At 50.2% G+C, this 20,647-nt stretch overlaps 1 protein-coding gene across 7 annotated transcripts in view; it reads right to left on the bottom strand.

Moving 5' to 3' along the window:
• Window positions 1-20,647, bottom strand: part of CFAP77 (cilia and flagella associated protein 77) — a 129,844-nt gene that overhangs the window by 101,736 nt on the left and 7,461 nt on the right. The gene's annotated exons all lie outside the window — the stretch shown is intronic.

The following is a 20,647-nucleotide window of genomic DNA, read 5'->3' as shown; positions in this document are numbered from 1 at the left end:
CTGGGCAAAGGATCCCGGGGACCCTGGGAACGAACAAACAGATGGCCTGGGACCTCGTCAAAATGGGAGATCCTGACGCGGTACGTGTGGGGTGGGAGCTGACACTCTGCACCCAAGGACGCAAATTCTGCTTGTCCGGCAGCCACACTTGGTAGAGCAAAAGCCCGGGCAGGCCACCCCCAAGCTCTGCCACGGAAGAACGGGAGTGGGTCCCCCACGTCAAAATCCCAGTTTGTTTGTCTCCCCAGATGTCACTGCCTCCCTGGCACAGAGGAACCTAAGCACTTCCTGGTTGCCCCAAGGAGGAGGATGAAAGCCATTGGCAACTTCTTCCCGTGATTCCAAGGTAGCCTGTCATATCAAGGAAAACACGTCCACTGTGATTCAGAACACTCGATGTATTCAATGTTTTCTTAAATGTGTTGGGGGGGAGGGGAGGGGAGGGAGCGTCTATGACCCGCCCCCCCCCCCAAGAAACAAGCTGTTCCTCTGCCTTTGTGTCTCCAAGCATGTAAACTCAGTTTGAATCACAGCTAATAAACAGGTCATCTTGTACTTCCAAAATAAAAACATGCCGTATTTCAGTGGAGTAGAAACTGTACATTAAAAAGCTGTCAACTTCACTACAATTTCCCTGAACCTTGCACTGCAGAAAGATACCTTGTCACTCAGAGTTGAGTGCAGTTTTACTGAAATATCTCCTTGTCTGCGTAAATAATGAGTAGGCTTGCATGAGAATACCTGGCCCCCAGCCTCCTTTCTCCCCTCCTCCCGGAGAAACATATGCAAATGGCAGATTTATGGGGTGAGCTTCGCCACGCTTCACTTTGAAGATGAAGGGGGGCGGTGGTCCCACCAATCCTGGTGTTGTATTGAAGACGCAGGGGTGGGTGAGAGAGGGGCGGTGGTGATGAATATGGTGGTCTGTGCAAGCTTCAGATCAAGGGGGCTGGACTGTCACTCAACAGCTATTTTAGGAACACGCGCAGGTTGTATCAGAAAGTGCCACATACGGGAGGTTTTTGCTGAAGAATGGCCCAGACCCCAGAAGGGGTTTACGTAAGACTGGGGCAGCCCACACAGCCTGCAGGGTTCGAGACCCAGGCTCAAGAACCACTCTCCTGCCTGCCACTTGTGGGGGTCTTGAAGTCCCTTCACCTCCCTGAGCCTCGGGTTCCTTGGCTATCAAATGACGAGGCTTCACAGGGGTAGAAGCAAATGAATGCAAAGTTATTTTGTAAACCTTCAAGTATAATCTCGCTGCTCGTCATGATTGTCAAAGGCTCATCAACGGAAACCGAGGCGTGGGCTTTGGCCTCAGCCCAACGGAGGTTCAGATCTTGGCTTCATTAGCAGTGGGACTTCAGGCAAGTTTCTACGCCTCCCTGAGCCTCAGTTTCCTCGTCTGTAGAATGAGAATAACGATAGTACTGACCCTTGAGGGGTTAACGAGAGAATTTAATGGGAGAATGCATGTTAAAACTGGTACCTGGCTCATGGAAAGGACTCCGTAAATGTGGGCTGTTGTTATTGTTATGGCTGCTGATAGTGGTGACGGTGGCGATGAGGAGGGGGGTGGCGATGAGGGGGGTGGCAATGAGGGTGAGGGTGGGGATACTGATGTTGCTGCCGCTGCTACTGACAGTGAGATTCCCCGTTCCTCCCAGGGTGGTGATCATAGGATCGAGGGACAAGACAGAGGCTGGCTCTGGACGTGCAGAGTATGGCAGATTACCCAGAAGGAGCTGGAACTGGAACCGTGGCTGGTGTCTCTGCGGATGAGTTGGGGAGATGGAAACAGACCGTGAAGAGCTGAATCTCTTGGCCCAGAGTTGAGAGGCGGGCGGGAGGAGGAACATGCTGCCCCGGCCGGCCTCACCACGGGAGCCAAAGCCAGCGATTTAAGCAAGTGAAGGGACAGGGAGCCCCGACCCCGCGTGCCCCACCAGAGGAACCCCTTGTGGGCTGACCAATTTCCACCTCCGGGTCTTTGGGGGACCTAGGGCTGGGCCCAATGCAAGTGAAATGTCACGTTCAACTTCCTCCTAAGACTTTATTTAAGAACTGTGATTGGGGGCGCCCGGGGGGCTCCGTCGGTGGAGCGTCCGACTTCGGCTCAGGTCACGATCTCACGGCCCGTGAGTTCGAGCCCCACGTCGGGCTCTGCGCTGACAGCTCGGAGCCTGGAGCCCGCTTCCGATTCTGTGTCTCCCTCTCTCTCTGCCCCTCCCCCACCCGCGCTCTGTCTCTCTCTCTCTCTGTCAAAAATAAATAAACATGAAAAAAATTAAAAAAAAAAAAAAAAAAAGAATTGTGACTATCTCCCCTACCCTGCAAAATAATGGGGAACTCAGGGATCTTCTTATCCCAGAGATTCTGCTGTGTGGTGGCAATGATATTCTCCTAAAATACGTACATGTGAGACTCAGTTGAAGCAGGGGTGTCCAGAGTCATTTTGTACCAGCTCACCAGAGCCAGATGTCAAATACTCGGGTCTTTTACAAGCTATTGTTAAACAAAGCCATTATTAAACACTAAATTATATGAGCTTATAATTAAGTAAGTTATATTAAAAAAGACAAAGGCAATATGGGGCACCTGGGTGGCTCAGTCAGTTGAGCATCTGACTCTTGATTTCGGCTCAGGTCATGGTTTCTCAGTTTGTGGGATCGAGCCCCGCATCGGGCTGTGCGCCGACAGTGTGAGGCCTGCTTGGGATTCTCTCTCCCTCTCTCTCTGCCCCTCCCCTGCTCATGCACACGCGTGCACGGTCTCTCAAAATAAATATTTAAAAAGTATTTTTAAAAAGGCGACAAATACTCAAAACTCATAATTTCCTAATCATTTGACTACATTTTACTATTACCTACATTCTGGAGGTTCAGTTACATCTGTTACATCCGTATGGTGAAAACACTGCAAACTTGTTTCCTACATTCAGAGTGATCGTTCCAAAATACCAACGTGCAGGGGCGCCTGGGTGGCTCAGTCGGTTGAACATCCAACACTTGATTTCGGCTCAGGTCATGATCCCAGGGTCTCTCTCTCCCTTTGCCCCCCTCCCTGCTTGCTCTCTCTCTTTCTCTCTCTCTCTCTCTAATAAAAAATAAAATAAAATGCCAATGTAATGATGTCCCTCTCAATGGCTTTCCACTGCCCTCAAATAAAGCCCAGCCCCCTACGATGGCATCCAAGACCTCTTCCTCCAGAGCCTTCTGTTGCCACCTCCTGCCTTGAACTTGAACCTACAAATACTGACCATCTTTCTGTTCCTGGAGTGTAGCATATGGTCCTTCTCCTTCAGGACTTAGGGCGTGCTCTTGTCTACACTCCAGATGTAAGAAGTACGCAGCCCACCGCAGAACTCTATGATAAACACGCTAATCCTGTAGAAAGGGCTAAGGGAATCTTCAGAAAGCAGGTTCAGCTCTGGGGGAGACAGCGATCAGAGGCTTCGTGGCAATAGGACACTTCATCTTTTTATGTATTTGGTGTTTTGAATGAGAATCACATGTGCGTGGCTCAAAGTTCAAAAGATACAAAAGGTGGAAAATGAAGAGAGGGTCTTTCTCTTGTCCCTGTATCTCAAGAGTCCCCCTGAGAGGCAACCTCTATTATAATTTTTTTTATCATCCTCATAACAGGAAGGTTTCCATTGTGACGGGGAAGAGCCATCTAGGATATCTATCCCCTATATATAATTGTTACCACGTTCATTTTTCAGAGTTCCCTTCCAACCCTGTTCATGGCCAAGGATAATTTTTGCAAAACTGTAACCACACCAGAGGTATAAGTTTACGTTCTGCTCCCCCCTCCCCACCTTACCATTATGCCCTGAGCATTTTCCCCATTGCTTGAAGTCTCCATAAGTATCGCTTTTAATGGCTACCCCGTTACAATCTGCAGCTGTAAATATAGTATGGTGAAATGGTCAGTGAGCAAAGTCTTTAAAAAGTTGTATTTTCTGAATGGTCTTTTTATAAAAGTCACCCTGTATATATCTTCATGCCATGCAAAGGGGGTGGGAACAAATTCTTTGCTCATTTAATTGACTGGGATCACATGCATAACTCAGCTTGATTTGGTCCAGTCCCACTATGGCAGGTTCAATGGTGGAATCAAAAAGACACATCCCCAGAACCTTCGAGTGTGACCTTATTTGGAAAATGAGTCCTTGCAGATGTAATTAAGGTAAGGCTCTTGAGATGAGATCATCCTGGATTATCCATGTGGGCCCTAAATCCAATGAAAAGTGTCTTTATAAGAAAGAATAGAGGTGCCTGGGTGGCTCAGTCGGTTAAGCATCTGACTCTTGATTTCGGCTCAGGCCATGATCTCGCGGTCGTGGGCTCGAGCCCCGTGTTAGGTTCTGCACTGACAGTCAGGAGCCTGCTTGGGATTCTGTCTCCCGCTCTCTCTGCCCCATCCCGCCGTCACTCTCTATCTCTCTCTTAAAATAAATAAAAATAAACTCAAAAAAAAAAAAAGTAAGAAAGAATAGCAGAAGGCAGACACACAGGAGAAGACCATGTGACCACAGAGGCAGAGACGGGAGTGATTCAGTCCAAGGAACGCCTGAAGCCCCCAGAAGCTTAAAGACACAAGGAAGGATTCTCAAAGATTCTCAGGGTGACACCTTGATTTCAGACACATGCTCTCTGAACTGCGAGGGAATGTATTTCCATGGTTTCAAGCCATCCAGTTTCTGATGGTTTGTTATGGCAGCCAGGAGAAAGGAATACACCTGCCAAATCCATAACCAGACTCCTGTTTCCTCGTTCCCTGGATTCTCCTGGGAAATGAACCTCTGCTGCTCAGGGACGGTGACACCGAGCCCCACAGCACAAGCACCCTGTTGTGCAAATACCCTTGGGCAACAATAACTCAGACTCACTAGCATAAAATCCCATTTAGCAGATCGACAACAAGTTGAATCCTTTCTCTCTCTCTCTCTCTCTCTCTCTCTCTCTCTCTCTCTCCCCCTTCCTTCCTCTTTCTTTCTCTTTCTTTCTTTCTTTCTTTCTTTCTTTCTTTCTTTCTTTTTCTTTCTTTCTTTCACTAGTGGGTGCCAATGAAGTCATTAGCTGAAATCATCAAGCGTTTAAGGGGCTGAAATAAACATGGAGGACCCTGGGGTGCCCTCCTGGTATCGAAGGGTCAGGTCATGCTGGGTTCCGTGAAATAACATATGAATTGAATTCCTGCCGGGCGCCTGGGTGGCTCAGTCGGTGAAGCGCCCAACTTCGGCTCAGGTCACGATCTCGCGGTTCGTGAGTTCGAGCCCCGCGCCGGGCTCTGTGCTGAGAGCTCAGAGCTTGGACCCTGGTTCAGATTCTGTGTTTCCCTCTCTCTCTGACCCTCCCCTACTTGTGCTCTGTTTCTCTCTCAAAAATAAATAAAAATATTAATAAAAAAAAGAAAAAGAAAAAGAAAAGGGGTATCTGGGTGGCTCAGTCGGTTAAGCATCCAACCACTTCACTAGGGTCATGATCTCGTGGTTCGTGAGTTCGAGCCCCGCGTCGGGCTCTGTGCTGACAGCTCGGAGCCTGGAGCCCGCTTTGGATTCTGTCTCGCTCTCTCTCTGCCCCTCCCCTGCTCATGCTCTGTCTCTATCTCTCAATAGTAAATAAAAGTTAAAAAAAAAAAGTTTGAATTCCTGCCATCTCGGTGGAGCCGAACACCGATGGGATCAACGTTAAGTCTGAGCGCTGTGGACTCGTCTCACCAAATGCCACTCGGTATCAGCGACACTGCTTCAACTCGACTGGTCACTGCGCTGGAGGAGGGGGGAGGCAAGGCTTTCGTGAGCAAACTGGCCTCTTGGATTTGGGGGGGAAGGTACTCTAAGAAGGGATTCAGATTCCTTTCATTTTTATTTTGTTCAAAGTGAGCACAGGCAAACCCCTCTTCCTAGAATATCGTTCTTATTGACACGTGGAGATAAGCATCTCCCATCCCCAAAGATATGCCTGGTGACAGCTCACGGTGCGCTGAGCGGCGATGAATAAGAAAGGGTCTTCTGGCAAATTCTGAAGACGTCTGTCTCTCGGAACCCCCAACTGGAAGTCACAGCATTAAGTAAATAAATAAAGTAAGTGGGCAATCTCGCGGTGACATTTTCATTAGCCCACTCTCTTTCTGTCTCATTAGCCCTCGCGGGGGGAGGAAGGATTGTTTTAATTAGCAGGGTGGAGGAGTCCTGCTTGCCTTTCTTCCCCTCCCGCTGTTCGCGGGATTGTCCTGTCAGCTTATAAATACAATACAAATCATTACAGCCCACAAAACCACCCCAGAAGGCGACAGAAGAAAGGGGATCCACCCGAGTCCATGTTAAGTGCCTCTGAACAATGCTCTCTCTCTAAGCATTCACGTCTAATTCAAGCGTAATATTGGGCTTTATCAAACAGCTCAATATCCTGCCACGGAGAACCCCTTTCTCGTTTGGGACTGACCATGTGTTCCCTCTTTTCTTCCTTTCGTGCTCCGCCCTGCCCAGGCAGAGCGCGCATCCGACAGAATGGCCATGCTCGGTGGGACCGCAGCCCCGAAGTCCCCGCTTGGATTTCCTTGCTAAACGCTCACATCGAGAGGCGGGCCAGGAGAATTCCCCGAGTTCTCCCAACAAGTCCCTAGGTGCACTCCCGCTGCTTTTAGGCACTGGGGGTCTTGAAAACACACACGTTACTATTATCGGTTGTGTTTCGAGGAGGGGCGCCTGGCTGGCTCAGTCGGGAGAGCGGGCGACTCTTGATCTCGGGGTTGTAAGTTCGAGCCCCATGTTGGGTGTAGGGATCGCTTAAAAAAAATAAAATAAAATCTGCAATCGGAAAAATAAATAAAATCTGTACTTGTGTTTCGATGGCACCACGTTCTGCGCACGGATGTTTTGCTTCTCCTGGAGGTGGAATTGTAGGGTCAGAACCTTCTCCCACCTGTGCCCAGAGCCACGTGCTCCTGCATGGAGAGCACCCTGTCCCGAAACCTTAAAATGAAAGTGTCTCAAGACATTCATAGACACGCCAGGTTACTGTTAACTAGGAAACAGTCTCCCAGGTGCTCATTAAGCCTCATGAAGAGGCTTAATGTCTCATGAAGAGACAAATGCGACTTGGTTTCTGCCCACAAGGAACCCACAAGAACAGACGCTTTAATACGTACACGAAAAGCGATGACAGAAAGACGTAAGGATATTGCAGAGGCGAAGAGGTAGGCACATGAACCATCTCAGAGCGGGGACAGGGTCAGGAAAGGCTCCCAAGGGGAGGGCACTCCGAGCCACGTTTTAAACAATGAGTGGGGAACGGCCACGCGAGGACAGGAGGAAGGGAGTGTGCGTAGAGAAGCAGGAGCTGAGGCAGGGGAACCGTCGGCCCACAGGCAGGTGCCTGGTCACGCGGACCGTTCGTGCCATCCCAGGACGTCCTTCCTCATGGACGGACGCAAGAAGGAAAGGAGCACACATCGTGATAACACCTGGCAGGGAGTGATGTGTGACGAACGTCTGTAAGGCGCTCCACGCGTCGGCAAGTGGGGGCTGCCCACACAGACAGTACCAGCCATCATCAGTGCGCTTGCCGCCTATTAGGTCCTCACCATTCCCTAAGCTTTGCGCTTGGCTCTTTACATACATTTAAAGCGCCAGAGAGAGAGGGAGACAGAGCATCCAAAGCAGGCTCCAGGCTCTGAGCTGTCAGCAGAGAGCCCCAGGCGGGGCTCGAACTCACGAACTGTGAGATCATGACCTGAGCCGAAGTCAGACGCCCAACTGACTGAACCACCCAGGTGCCCCTGGATAGTTTCTATTGGTATATTCGAGTTCACTGACTCTTCTGTTGTGTAGACTTTGACATTGAGCTCATTCAGAGAGTTTCTTGTTTGTTTCAGATATTTTCACTTCTAAAATTTCCATTTGGGGGGGGGCGCCTGGGGAGCATCCGACTTCAGCTCAGGTCACGATCTCACAGTTTGTGGGTCTAAACCGACCGTGTTGGGCTCTGGGCTGACAGCTCAGAGCCTGGAGACTGCTTGGGATTCTGTGTCTCCGTCTCCCTCTCTCTGCCCCTCCCCCACTCATGCTCTGTCTCTCTGTCTCTCTCTCTCAAAATTAAATACATATTAAAATAAAAAATAAACAAAATTTCTATTTTGTTCTTGTTGGTTCCTTTTTTTAAAATGTTTATTTATTTTGGGAGAGAGAGAGAGAAAGAGAGTGTGCGCAAGCATGCGGTGGGGGGGTGGGGGCAGGGGGGCAGAGAGAGAGGGAGAGAGAAAATCCCAAGCAGGTTCTACACTGTCAGTGCAGAGCCCGACTTGGGGCTCAATCCCACAACAGGGAGATCATGACCTGAGCCGAAAGCAAGTATTGGACGCTTAACTGACGGAGCCACCCAGGCGCCCCTGTAATTACCATTTTAAATCTTGATTGTTAATTCCAAATAGCAATCTATGAGGTCTGTCTCAACTAAGTGTCTTTTCAGTTGAGGGCGAGTCACCCTTTCTTACTTCTTTGTGTGCCAAGTAGTCTGAAATATACTCTAGACATGGTGACTCTGAGTGAGGTTATATTCCTCCTAGGGATTTTTTGTTCTGCTTTGTTTTGTTTGCAAGTGGTTAACTTGATTGACCTCAAACTGAAAACTCTGCTGTCTGTGATGGGCAGCAGCTCAAATCCAAGTTCACTTATTTGAGCCTTCACTGAACTTTTCAGAGTCAGCCCCACTTATATGTGGTTTGAAGATCTTCCAGAGACTTAGGCAGAGTTTACAAACCGAATTTGGACCTCTCTTCTCTGGTGCTCTCTTTTCCTGGATGCTTCTCTCATTTTCCAGTGACTATGGCTTCCTCAGATTCTGTCCTCTGGTTTTGCAGCCACAAGTTAGACAGCACCACAAGTTTCCATCCAAATTCTAGACGCCTCGTGCAGCATTGACTGTCACCTGGCATTTCGCTGAAAGTCATTTTCCAAACGAGAGAGCCATTTCCTGCTTTTGTCTCCTGCGTGAGGACATCCTCCTCTGGCTTCTATATCCACCTGTGTGTGTTCCCTTTGCAGAGCCTTCAAGTCGTTGGTTTTTTGTTTTTTGTTGGTTTGTATTTAAATCTTATCCAGAGCTTTTGATGTTATCTCTGGGAGGGTTGGTCTGAGAGGAGATTACACAGAGGAGGAACACACGTCTGCTCCTGGGTAATACAATGGCTTTCCTATGCTGCCTCCTCCTCCAAATACCTCAAAAAAGTGGAGGGGTTCTGTTGAGATTTTCTGGTACCTTAGCAGTCTGGCAGAAGGAATTGGGACAGAAGGGTTTTTCTTCAGATCATGGCAAAGAAGGATTTTCTAGTTTGTAGGGTAGCTCTGGTCGTTGGGGAAAAAATGGAAACATTCTTTGTTAAGTTTAACGTATAGGTAGATGCTAAGGTAGCTTCTAAAACTTTTTTTTTTTAATGCTTTTATTTATTTTTGAGACAGAGAAAGAGACAGAGCGCCAGCAACGGAGGGGCAGAGAGAGAGGGAGACACAGAATCCCAAGCAGGCTCCAGGCTCTGAGCTGTTAGCACAGAGCCCAATGAGGGGCTCGAACTCACAAACCGCGAGATCATGACCTGAGCTGAAGTTGGATGCTTAACTGACTGAGCCACCCAGGCACCCCTAAAACTTTTTTTTATTTATTTTTATTTTTTATTTTTTTTTTAATGTTTTTTATTTTATTTTTGAGTCAGAGAGAGACAGAGCATGAACAGGGGAGGGACAGAGAGAGAGGGAGACACAGAATCCGAAGCAGGCTCCAGGCTCTGAGCTGTCAGCACAGAGCCCGATGCGGGGCTCAAACTCACGAACCGTGAGATCATGACCTGAGCCGAAGTCAGATGCTTAACTGACTGAGCCACCCAGGCGCCCCAAAACTTTTCTTTAAAAGATAAACATAATTATCCTTAGGTCATGACTTGGAATGCTCCTTAATACATATCATGAGATGTAATGCCTAGAAAATCTTAGAAAGGAGAAATGAGATTGGCTCAAAATGGTGAACTGAGCACATATGTCTACCTTACCACCCTCCCAAAATACCATGAAAGGACAAAGAAAATATTTTTTTTAATGTTTATTTATTTATTGTGTGTGAGAGAGAATACAAGCAGGGGAGGGTCAGCAAGAGGGTGAGAGAGAGTCCCAAGCAGACTCTGAGCTGTCAGTGCAGAGCCCAACACGGGGCTCCTGAGCCTAAATCAAGAGTTGGATGCTTGACCAACTGAGCCACCAAGGCGCCCCAAGAAAGTATTTTTCAAGAAGAAAAAAACCCGGTATGGTATAGGAAAACAAGAAAGAACTCCATCAGTGAACCAGAGATTTTGAGAAATTTCCAAGTGATCCAGACCAGACAGGATCAGACATACGGAAAAGCAAAACCAGAGGAAGCCACCACCAGAACAACATGTAGGGGATGACTGCTATGGAGCCAGGGAGTGTTCGGGAGAATGCCAAGTCGAGATCACACAGCAGAAATGAGGAGCAGCTCTGGGGCAACAATCAGGGACTGAGATGCTGCTTTTGGAGCAACCAGGTTGGCTCAGCCTCTCTCCTTCCTGCATTCCATCATAAGCCCCCTAATGGATCTCCCCAGGGCCACCCTGGGCACTCCAAGCTGTTCTCTGCTCTGTAGGCAGAAGGTCTTTCCAGTACCAATCTGACCATGTCCTAACCTCTGCTTACAGGCCTTCACTGGCTTCCATTACTCTTGGGTTTCAGGTCAGCTCCTTAACTGGCCTCCACTAAGGGCCTGCATGATCCCTGCCTCACACCATTCTCTCTCATCCCCACATCCACATGCCACATGTGGCATGCCACACTGGGACATTCTCTCTACCACAGGCTCTTGGCACATGCTCTTCTAAGTGGCTGAAATGCCCTTGTCCTTCCCCTTCATTCCACCCCAACCCCCATCCCATGCACACACATTCCTCCTCCGGTGAATTCAAATCTCAGCTCAGTCTTCATTTTACCCAAGTAGGATTCCCTGACTCCCATCTGTCCGAAGCCTCCCTTTAGATGCACCAGAAGCTTCTCCTCCTTGGCTGTCACCACACTTGAAAGTTCACGTTTATCCACAATGTTTTGACTAATGCTCACCTGCCTGATTAGATTGTAAGGTTCCACAGAGTAATGATCATGTCAAATTTGGTTCATCAATCTCTCTCTAATGCCTACCCCAGTGCCAGGCACGTATATTGGAAATTCAGTAAACGCTAAAGTATTTGTTGACTAAAACAAAAAATGGATGGGTGAGTGGATGGGTGGATGGATAGATGGATGAATGAATAGCTCTGTGGAAGGTAAAAAGAAGCATGTTGTGGAATCTGTCCTCCGGGAGAATTGTAGATGGTCAGTGACCCAAATTAGTTATGCTTAAATACCAACAAGGCAAAGGTACCATAGATGGCCCAAGACCGTATGTGATTATTTATCCTATGAGTGAGCCACACCACATGCCGTTTCCACATCCTCATCAAGATGGCGGCCTCAAGTTCAACATGAAGGATGCCACTCTACTGATTGCCTCGTTATCCTCACCACAACCGACGGAGCACGGACCAGGACCTAATTCCAGAGCAGTCACAAAGTCCTAACCCCCAGAACCTCAAAATGTGACCTGATTTGGCCATAGGGTCATTGCAAAGGTGATTCATTAAGATGAGGTCATAATGGAGTGGGCTCCCCATTGCAACATGACTGGTATCCTTATAAAAAGGGGAAATGTGGACATAGACACGTATGCAGGGAGAATGCCGTGTGAAAATGGAGACAGAGAGAGGCCTGGGATAGATCCTTTCCTCCAAGCTCCCAGAAGGAACCAGCCAACACCTGGATCTCCCACTTTCAGCCTCCAGGAATGAGGAAGATAAACTTGGGAATTTGAGCCACCCACGTTGCGTTGCGGTCATTTGTTATCACAGCCCTAGCCAAGCAAAGCAGAGGGCAAAATCACCAGACCCGAGGACGACCAGAGAAGTCACGATGGGGCAGGTGGATGCGGGCCAGGCACCACAGGAGCTTCTGGTGGCAAAGGAGGGTGACAAAGCAGGGTCAGCTGCTACAGAAAGAGTGGGGCGTTCCCATCGGGAAGGACGCAGCGAACAGGCTGGGAGGGGGGATCTTAGCTCAGCAAAGAAAAACATCCTACACCCAAATAGAAGCATCAGGGCTGCCTGTGCCCTGCGGAAGGCAGTCCTGAGCTGCCCAGACCGGCCGAGGCTGGCCCACGTGTGGCTTCAAACGTATTCTCCCCCCGCAGGCTTTGTGCATTGATAAATTCATTACGTTATTAGGCAGCGTCTTCTTTATATTTAGATGAATCACCACGTAATGATCACCTTGCCTGATTTAGATGGTGTCATTTTAAGAAATTATGGCTTAGACCCATCTTCCCTTCCCCCTCCCCCTCGGCCCTCCCTGGATTATTCCTGAGGAAGAAACCAATTAATAGTAGCTTGACTGTTGTAATGCAGCCCCCGCTGTACAATGTAGCAATGCCTAATGGAGTTTTAATTTCCCCATGGTGAGTCAATATTTGCTTTAAGAAAGAAAAATGTCACCATAAACCACTGCCCCAAATGAATTTGGTAGCACAGAGGGTGAGAGAGTCTTCTTTTTTAGGTAAACAGCAATGGGATAGTGGATAGGGGGGGGGGGGGGGGGGGGGTAGGGGGGTGTGTGTGCGGATCTCACTCTTCACAAATAGGGTTGCCTGTGGTTTTTGCTGTTCCTTCAGACGGTGGCACTTATTAAATATTTTGCTTTGCAAATGCAGATAACTGTCAGAGACTCACCCACAGCTTAAAGGGGCCTGAAACAGAGTCATTATAATATAGAAGAGGAACAATTTATTCCAGCCTATTAATAACTTGTGGGGAGCAGGAAGGGGAATAAACTATCAGGCGTCCCTCTTTGATGACATTACGGGGCCCTTCTCATGTCCCTCCCGACCGGGGCTGTGTGTGGAAACCGGATCCTACTTTTTAAGAAATGGATTCGCCTCTTCGAGGATCACGTGAGGAAATAAAGTTCTGCGACCCTCCCTCTCATAATAAGTCTGTCCAAAAATGATGCTGCTCATTCCGTTGAAAGATAGTTTCATTTCCCTACTCAAAATTGGTATGAAAAATTTGCCTTGCCAAATGAACATTGTATACTGAACTTGTCAAATCCTTTCTCCTGACACAAATAAAAGATAACATTGGGTGGCAGCGTGTAAAACAGCCCTGACAAGATAGCAGAGGGAAGACAAAGAAATATACATATTTTGATTCTCTCTGTTTTAGAAGCTGGGGCTGGGGGTGGGCGCCGGGCGGGGCGGGATGACTGCCCAGCTTGTGAATGCTTCAGGTAACGATCGAACAAGTCACTTTCATGTAGATTTTCAATGGTATAATGACCCTGTTTCCAATTAGCCAAAACATGACACAATTTCAACTTTTATGGCGGCAAAAGCTGCCAGGGAGAAGACCAGCTGAGTGACAACACTCTTCATTCAAAAGTTTACGGGTGCACCGTGGGGCTGTAATTACCAGCTCGAACACAGTGGGAAATTATTCCTAGCGTGTTTAAAAATAAATAAGGTAAATGATCACCCTTTCATTAGATCTGTACTCATACCATATAAGTGACTTTTTTTTTTTCCTATTAAAATTGTTGATTGAAGGCCGTTAGCTGTTTATCAGCTCAAAATTACATTTCTGCTCTCTCAGGGGCTGCTGCCGCTAAGAATCACACTCGGCGCCTAGTTAGGAACAAGAAAAGACTCCTAAAACTGCAATTTCAGGGGGGAAAAAAAAAAACACAAGCAAGAAACCCAGATTGCACCTCTGAGTCCCCAAAGGCATCACGCTTCTTTGTTCTGCTAAAAATAATTAACCTCAATCTCAGCTCCGGGTCCCTAGATTGATTATCATAGTCATTTAAATACTGTAATCTCATTTTCAGCATTGGGGGGAGGAGGGGGAGAGAGGGGGAGCGAGGCTAGAGAGAGAAAGAGAGCAAGGCTGGGAGAGAAGGAGAAAACAGAATAAATTATCTGACAAAGGGACGCGGGCCTTTCTGCTCACAGAGCCTATTTCGGATCCTTCCACTTGATTGGAAGAGTTGATGAAGTTTAAATGAAGCAGAATTAGAACCTCAGGCCGCTGAGTATTGACGCCCGCTCCGTGAGAATGTGCAATTCAATAGCCCCGGCTTGGGCGGCAAACAACAGAGAGACCTAAATGGTGTAATCTTCAATCGAATCTAACATCCACACTGACAAGGCAAGGTAATGAGTTGGGCCAGATCAGGCCTGTTGGTTAAAGAAATTAATCCCTCCCGCCGCCCTGAAGGGTTTTGATGCCTATTGTGTGGGCCCCCGTCCCAGTCTATCTAAATGCTAACTAACTGAGAGGGTGAGCCGGACTGTGCTTTTTTTCATTGCTGCCGCTAATCTGATAACAATTTGCTCTCCCTGATTAGGGAGGCGGGGAGGGGGCGGGGGTGATGGGTGGGAGCGGAGGAGGGGCACCTTCCCTTTGAAAGAGGGGAGGCCGTTGGGCTCAGCCGGGATGGCAGTTGTGTCCCCAGCCTCGAAAGCGCCCCAGCCAGCAGGTGGACGCGCACGACTAGAACGACCTAAGCTCTAGACTTCCGTGGGAAAGCAGGTGTCCGCACGCCTTTTCTCCTTGAAACCATTCGTGCACCCCAAGTGCAGGCTCCTGATGTCCCAATCAGGCGCCACATCCCTCGCGCCCTGTGGCCTCCGCGTGGGGCTTACTCCAGACGTTGCCCCCAAACACACCCAAGCTCGAGGTATCCCATTTCTCCCCTCGTCGGGCTGTTCCTACATCTAAAATGACTTTCTCTCCTCAGGCCCGGCCCCCACCGAGTGCGGCGCAGTCCTGAGGGCGCTCCAGGCCCGGGACCCTCTCCTCTTGCTAACCAACTCTGTTAAGGTTCTCGTGCACCTTACTGGGTTCGGTCTCGGGCGGCCACTTCCTGGCATGTGGGCAGGTGCTCAATGGGACGGCGCTCCTCCCGCCCCCGGATGATGCTGACCCTTCGGATCAATGTAGATTCGATGATGACCGCGAACAGGATTCTTCTCTCCATCGGGACAAAGGAGGGTCGGGGTTGGGGAGGGGGGGGACTCCCACAGGGCTGCAGCGCCAGCCCCTGCTCCCCCATATACCCTCTGTGTGACCTCGGGCATGTTCCTGAGTCTGTCTGAGCTCAAAAGTTCAGTGACCTTGCAGAGCTGAGTATGTAAGAGGCTGGCACTTGGCAGGTACTCAAACTGTGGCACTAATCGTCACCGAGTTCTGATTTGCGCAACGGTCATGACCACGGGCCGTGGCGGCACAGCCCTGGCTCGAAGCCCGGCTCCTCCTCGAATTCACTGGGTGACTTCGGGCAGCTCGTGTAACCTCCTGAAGCCTCAGCTTCCCCATCTGTAAAATGGGAGGACGGCAGTCCTGTCTCCTAGGACTGACTGTTGCAGAGATTTCAAGGAGACGGTGGCTGAGAAGGGCCAGCACGGTGCCTGGCACGCAGTGGGCTCTGTGGAGGGCAGCTGCTGTCAGCCGGCCCAGCTGGCCAGATGGGGCTGCACCCAGAAGCTTCCTGGGAACCCAGACGCCCGGCCTCAGCCTCCTGACGCTCCCGCTCCGGGAGAAAAAGTCAGGCCCGCGAGCATCCTGCCAGGCGATTCGGGGGACGATCCACAGAAAGAAGCAAGCAGCCGCCTAAGAAAAGACAGAGCCTTCAGAAACGCCAGACAGGCACGTTCCTTTTAGAAGGGAAGTTTCTGAAAGACTCGCTCAAACCTCCGAATTTATGCCCACTGGGCGCCTACAGAGAAAGCAAAATCTTCAGTGACAGTTTATGAAGGTTCTGGAGGCAGCCGTGAAGCCCAGCACTCGCCCCTGAGGGACCCTGGGTGTCACTCCAGCAGGTTTCCTCAAAGGGCTCGGTGGAAACTTGGAGTGTGACAGGCTGGGGGGGCTTGTTTAACTTGCAAAACGTAAACAAATCGCAGTCGCTAACCCTCGCCATCGCCCGCGCGTCCAAACGTGGGGCCTGGCAGGCGGCGCGTCGATGGGGCCTTTCCAGCAGCTTCCACAGCAGAGGGCGCCCACGGCTTCCCCCAGGAGAACCACAGTACCCCCAGCGGGTGTCCCCATCAGCGCTGGCGCCTTGACCCCGCTGTTGATTTGGGGGCCTGCCTCTCAGCCCAGAGATCTGTTCTCTGTGCCATTTATTTCCACTTACTTTGGCCCCTGAGGTTCTCACGGCCCCCTCAAGGCCGGACTGGCACCTAACAGCCCCTCCACAAACATTCTGCAGGTGGTCGAATAAGCAAATGGAAGGTAGGCTTAGGGGAATTCTCGGGAAACCCACTTGGGTGTGCAGGACCCGAGGCCTAGATTCTCCCAAGGTTTCAGGGTCACCAAGAGTATGCAGGACACCTGGGCACCAAGAGCATTGGTCCCTGTGGTCCTGGGGCCTGGTCCAGGAGAAGTGTGCGATGCTTAGAGAATGAACGAATGCGCGAACAAATGACATGTAACCTGGCAAGGACCCGAGGACGCTCAGATCTGGTCACCATTGCATCCCTCCCCCCCACCCACCCCGCCGTGGGCCCCTCCAACATGCCATCCCTCTTCCTAGAACGCTTGCTCTCCCCCAGTCAAAGCGGATTCACCCTGAACCTAATGAAGCTTCCTTGCACGTGGCCCCTTCCAAGGCTTTGGACTTAATTTCCAACATTATTTATCTGTTTATTTTAACTTTTATTTTGAGAGAGAGAGCGCGAGCGTGAGTCAGGGAGGGGCAGAGAGAGAGAGAGAGGGAGACAGAGAATCCCAAGCAGGCTCCACACTGTCAGCACAGAGCCCGAAGTGGGGCTCGAACTCACGAACCATGAGATCGTGACCTGAGCCGAAGACAGACGCCTAACCGACTGAGCCACCCAGGCGCCCCATTTACCTGCTTCTTACAGAGGGTTCCCAAAACTGCATAAGCTGTAGGCCATACAACACATGGATCCACCTGTGACCCCCCCCGCCCCCACTCCAGCCCCCTACACACACTTCCCAATCCTTGTGTCACCCTGTGGCGGGGGGGGCGCCCCCCTCCCCCCCCCCCCCCCCCAGCCAGGTGCTGCCCTCAGCCCTGAGCGAGGATCCCGTCCAGATGCCTGTCACGTGCACCTGTCCCACTCCACTGTCTGTTTTTATGGCAGTTTCTGCTCATCAGATTAGAAGCTGAGGGCAAAGCCCACAGCCAGGTCAGTTTACCCCCATGTCCTGGGTGCCCAGCTCTGGGCCGGGGGGCGCCGCAGGTCCTCAAAAGTGTCTCTTAATTCGAGCAGTGAGTGAATGAATGAACGCATGTATGTCCCGCTCCTGTCCTGACAGCGTCCACAGGATCGCACAGTTGTTCCTTCTTAACGAAGACACTTTGCCCACCTCAGACTCTGTCTGTGCCTTTGCGCAGGCCAGCCCCCCTCCGGGTGGCCCTCCTCCCCCACCGCCCACTGGCGTCCGACCCGTGCCACAGCCCCAGGCCAGGTGCATGAGGTCTGAAGGCTGCCCTGGCGTTCCAACACCGCTCCTGCCTTCCCTCCGAAATATGGCCCCCCTGGCCCCTCCTCACCTCCCCTTTGCCTTTAGTAACTTTGACGTGGCGGTAGCCTGCAGAGTCCGGCTCTCCCCTGATCCAGACCAGCTTCTTGGAAACGAATCCTTAAACCACCTGTGTTTCCACCCGTGGTTTGTGCACTTGCCGGGACTTCCGAAGTATTTGCTTAGGGACTGATGGGTCCATTAACAGTCTCAAATACATACTAGAAAATAAGCAAATAAGCAAGCAAGCCAATGGCTCTGTTCTGAAAGACCTGCCGGGGGGCAGAGGGGTGATATGAAGGCAGTGGTACATAACGGGGACATTAAGACAAGACGGCACTTGAACGTGGCAAGACAGACAAACTCACTGCTTCCTAGTAATGTTGCCCGACCAAGCTGCCAGCGGATTTTCTAATTCCCTTCATTGAAATGTTACGGCCTAAAGATCTCTCTCCGGGGGCCCGGCTGGCTCTGTCCGTGGGGCGTACAAGTCCTGAGCTTGGGGTTGGGAGTTCAAGCCTCACATTGGGTGTAGAGATTTCTTAACAATAAAATCTAAAAAAAAAAAAGGCGGGGGCGGCTGGGTGGCTCAGTTGATTAAGTGTCTGACTTCAGCTCAGGTCGTGATCTCACAGTCTTGTGGGTTCGAGCCCCACATCGGGCTCTGTGCTGACAGCTCAGAGCCTGGAGCCTGCTTCAGATTCTGTGTCTCCCTCTTCTCTGTGACCCTCCCCAACTCACATTCAGTTTCTCTCTCTCAAAAATAAACAAACATTGGGGCGCCTGGGTGGCGCAGTCGGTTAAGCGTCCGACTTCAGCCAGGTCACGATCTTGCAGTCTGTGAGTTCGAGCCCCGCGTCGGGCTCTGGGCTGATGGCTCGGAGCCTGGAGCTTGTTTCAGATTCTGTGTCTCCCTCTCTCTCTGCCCCTCCCCTGTTCATGCTCTGTCTCTCTCTGTCCCAAAAATAAATAAAAAACGTTGAAAAAAAAATTAAAAAAAAAAAAATAAACAAACATTAAAAAAATTTTTTTAAGAGGCACCTGGGTGGTTCAGTCAGTTGAGCATCCGACTTCAGCTCAGGTCACGATCTCACGGTTCGTGAGTTCGAGCCCCGCGTCGGGCTCTGTCCTGACAGCTCAGAGTCTGGAGCCTGCTTTGGATTCTGTGTCTCCCTCTCTCTCTGCCCCTCCCCCACTCACACTCTGTCTCTCTCTGTCTGTCTCAAAAATAAACATTAAATTTTTTTTTTTAAATCAAAGGAAACTTAAACAAATTTTTCTCATAATAAATAATCTAAAAATAAAAAGAGATCACCCCTCTCAACACGTCCTTGGGCCCCCACTGCCGGCAGTGGGGGGGAGGGGTTTTGTGCTGTGGCATCCGAGCTCACGAGGGCCTTTCCTCTGGTACTGTGATGCAGCTTAGACATAATGACCGGCCATCTAGCCGAGCTGTAGCCTTTCACTAATACCGGGCCCTGGAATCAAAGACTTTCCAGATCTCTACTTTCATCCCTCTGGACAAACACAAGAGATTTTGATCCACACAAAGAAATTTATCTTGTACGCTTCTGGGCTCATTGGTTTCCCAAATATGTATTGTTTGGTTCGTATAAAAGATCAAAAATCCTTCTTTTGGGCTCATGATGTGTTTTCCACGATGCCTTTGGCCGGCCGCGCTCCACCCTACCCCGTGTGCTACGCGTGGTGACCTTTCTGCTCATGGACCCACGTGAGTCCATTTCTTGACCGACCACTGATGTGCCTATAAATTCTTGGGTGGAAAAATACAGCTGATTTCTTTATAAAGCACATGTATTTGCTTCCCTAGAATGCTGAACTTAGTGCCACAATGAGAGCGTAGGGGCCATGCTGGGGCTCCGGCCCACCACGAGCTTGATTTCTGGTGTACCAGATCCATCCCGTTTAAAATCCCACATGACTTCTGAGGCGCCTGGGTGGCTCAGTGGGTTAAGTGTCCGACTCTTGATTGCAGCTCAGGTCATGATCTCACGGTTCGCGGATCGAGTCCCAAGTTGGGCTCTGTGCTGAAAGTGTGGAGCCTGCTTGGGATTCTCTCTCCCTCTGCCCCTCCCTTGCTCATGCTCGCTCTTTGTCTCAAAATAAAGAAATAAACATTTTTAGAAATCCCACATGAGTTCATGCTGAGAAAAACCAAACCAGGGGCACCCGGGTGGCTCAGTTGGCGAAGCGTCCGACTTCGGCTCAGATCATGATCTCGTGGTTTGTGAGTTCGAGCCCCGCGTCGGGCTCTGTGCTGACAGTTCGGAGCCTGGAGCCTGCTTGGGATTCTGTGTCTCCTTCTCTCTCTCGGACGGACGCTTAACCGACTGAGCCACCCAGGCGCCCCTGACATACAACGTTATATTGATTTCAGGCGTACAACGTAGTGATTTGACAATTACGTACGGTACCAAACTCTCACCACGACAGGTGTAGTCACCCTCTGTGGGCGCCACTCTTTTTCAACAAGAGCGCTAAGCGGGAACAAAGCAGCCCGGGGGGTGGGTTTGTCTCGTTACGTCTTTATTTTATAAGTTCAGATTTACAACTGTACTTAAGGGCGATTGATGATCTCACTGAATCCTCACGACTCCCCCATGGCCAGGAGCCACCTACTATCACCCGCTTCACAGACGGGACACGGAGGCTCAAAGGTAAGGAGCCTCACAGGTGGTACAGCGAGAAAGTGGCTGAGACAGAGCTCCCCCTTGGATCTCCCTGGATCCAAAGCCTGCTGTCTGCTCCGCTCTGCTGGTCTACCTGTCCAGGAGGAGGCTAGTTGTATGGCTCCCTGCCTGTTACCACATTTGTGCGGGCGTGTGGTCGTGTGAAAACAGTAGCTGCGGCCTGGAATAGTTTCAACAGTCCCTACTGATTCAGGAGCTTGAAAGGAGAGTCAAGGAGCAATTTCATCAACAGTTGAATTGTTACCGATGACCACAAATGCTCTCATTTCTTTTTCTTTTCTCCGTAACAAAGACGA

The sequence above is a fragment of the Panthera uncia genome, chromosome D4 (genome assembly GCF_023721935.1).
Source record: "Panthera uncia isolate 11264 chromosome D4, Puncia_PCG_1.0, whole genome shotgun sequence".
Lineage (NCBI taxonomy): Eukaryota > Metazoa > Chordata > Mammalia > Carnivora > Felidae > Panthera > Panthera uncia.
Note: the sequence above shows the minus strand (reverse complement) of the source record. Positions and strands in the feature narration are given on the sequence as shown.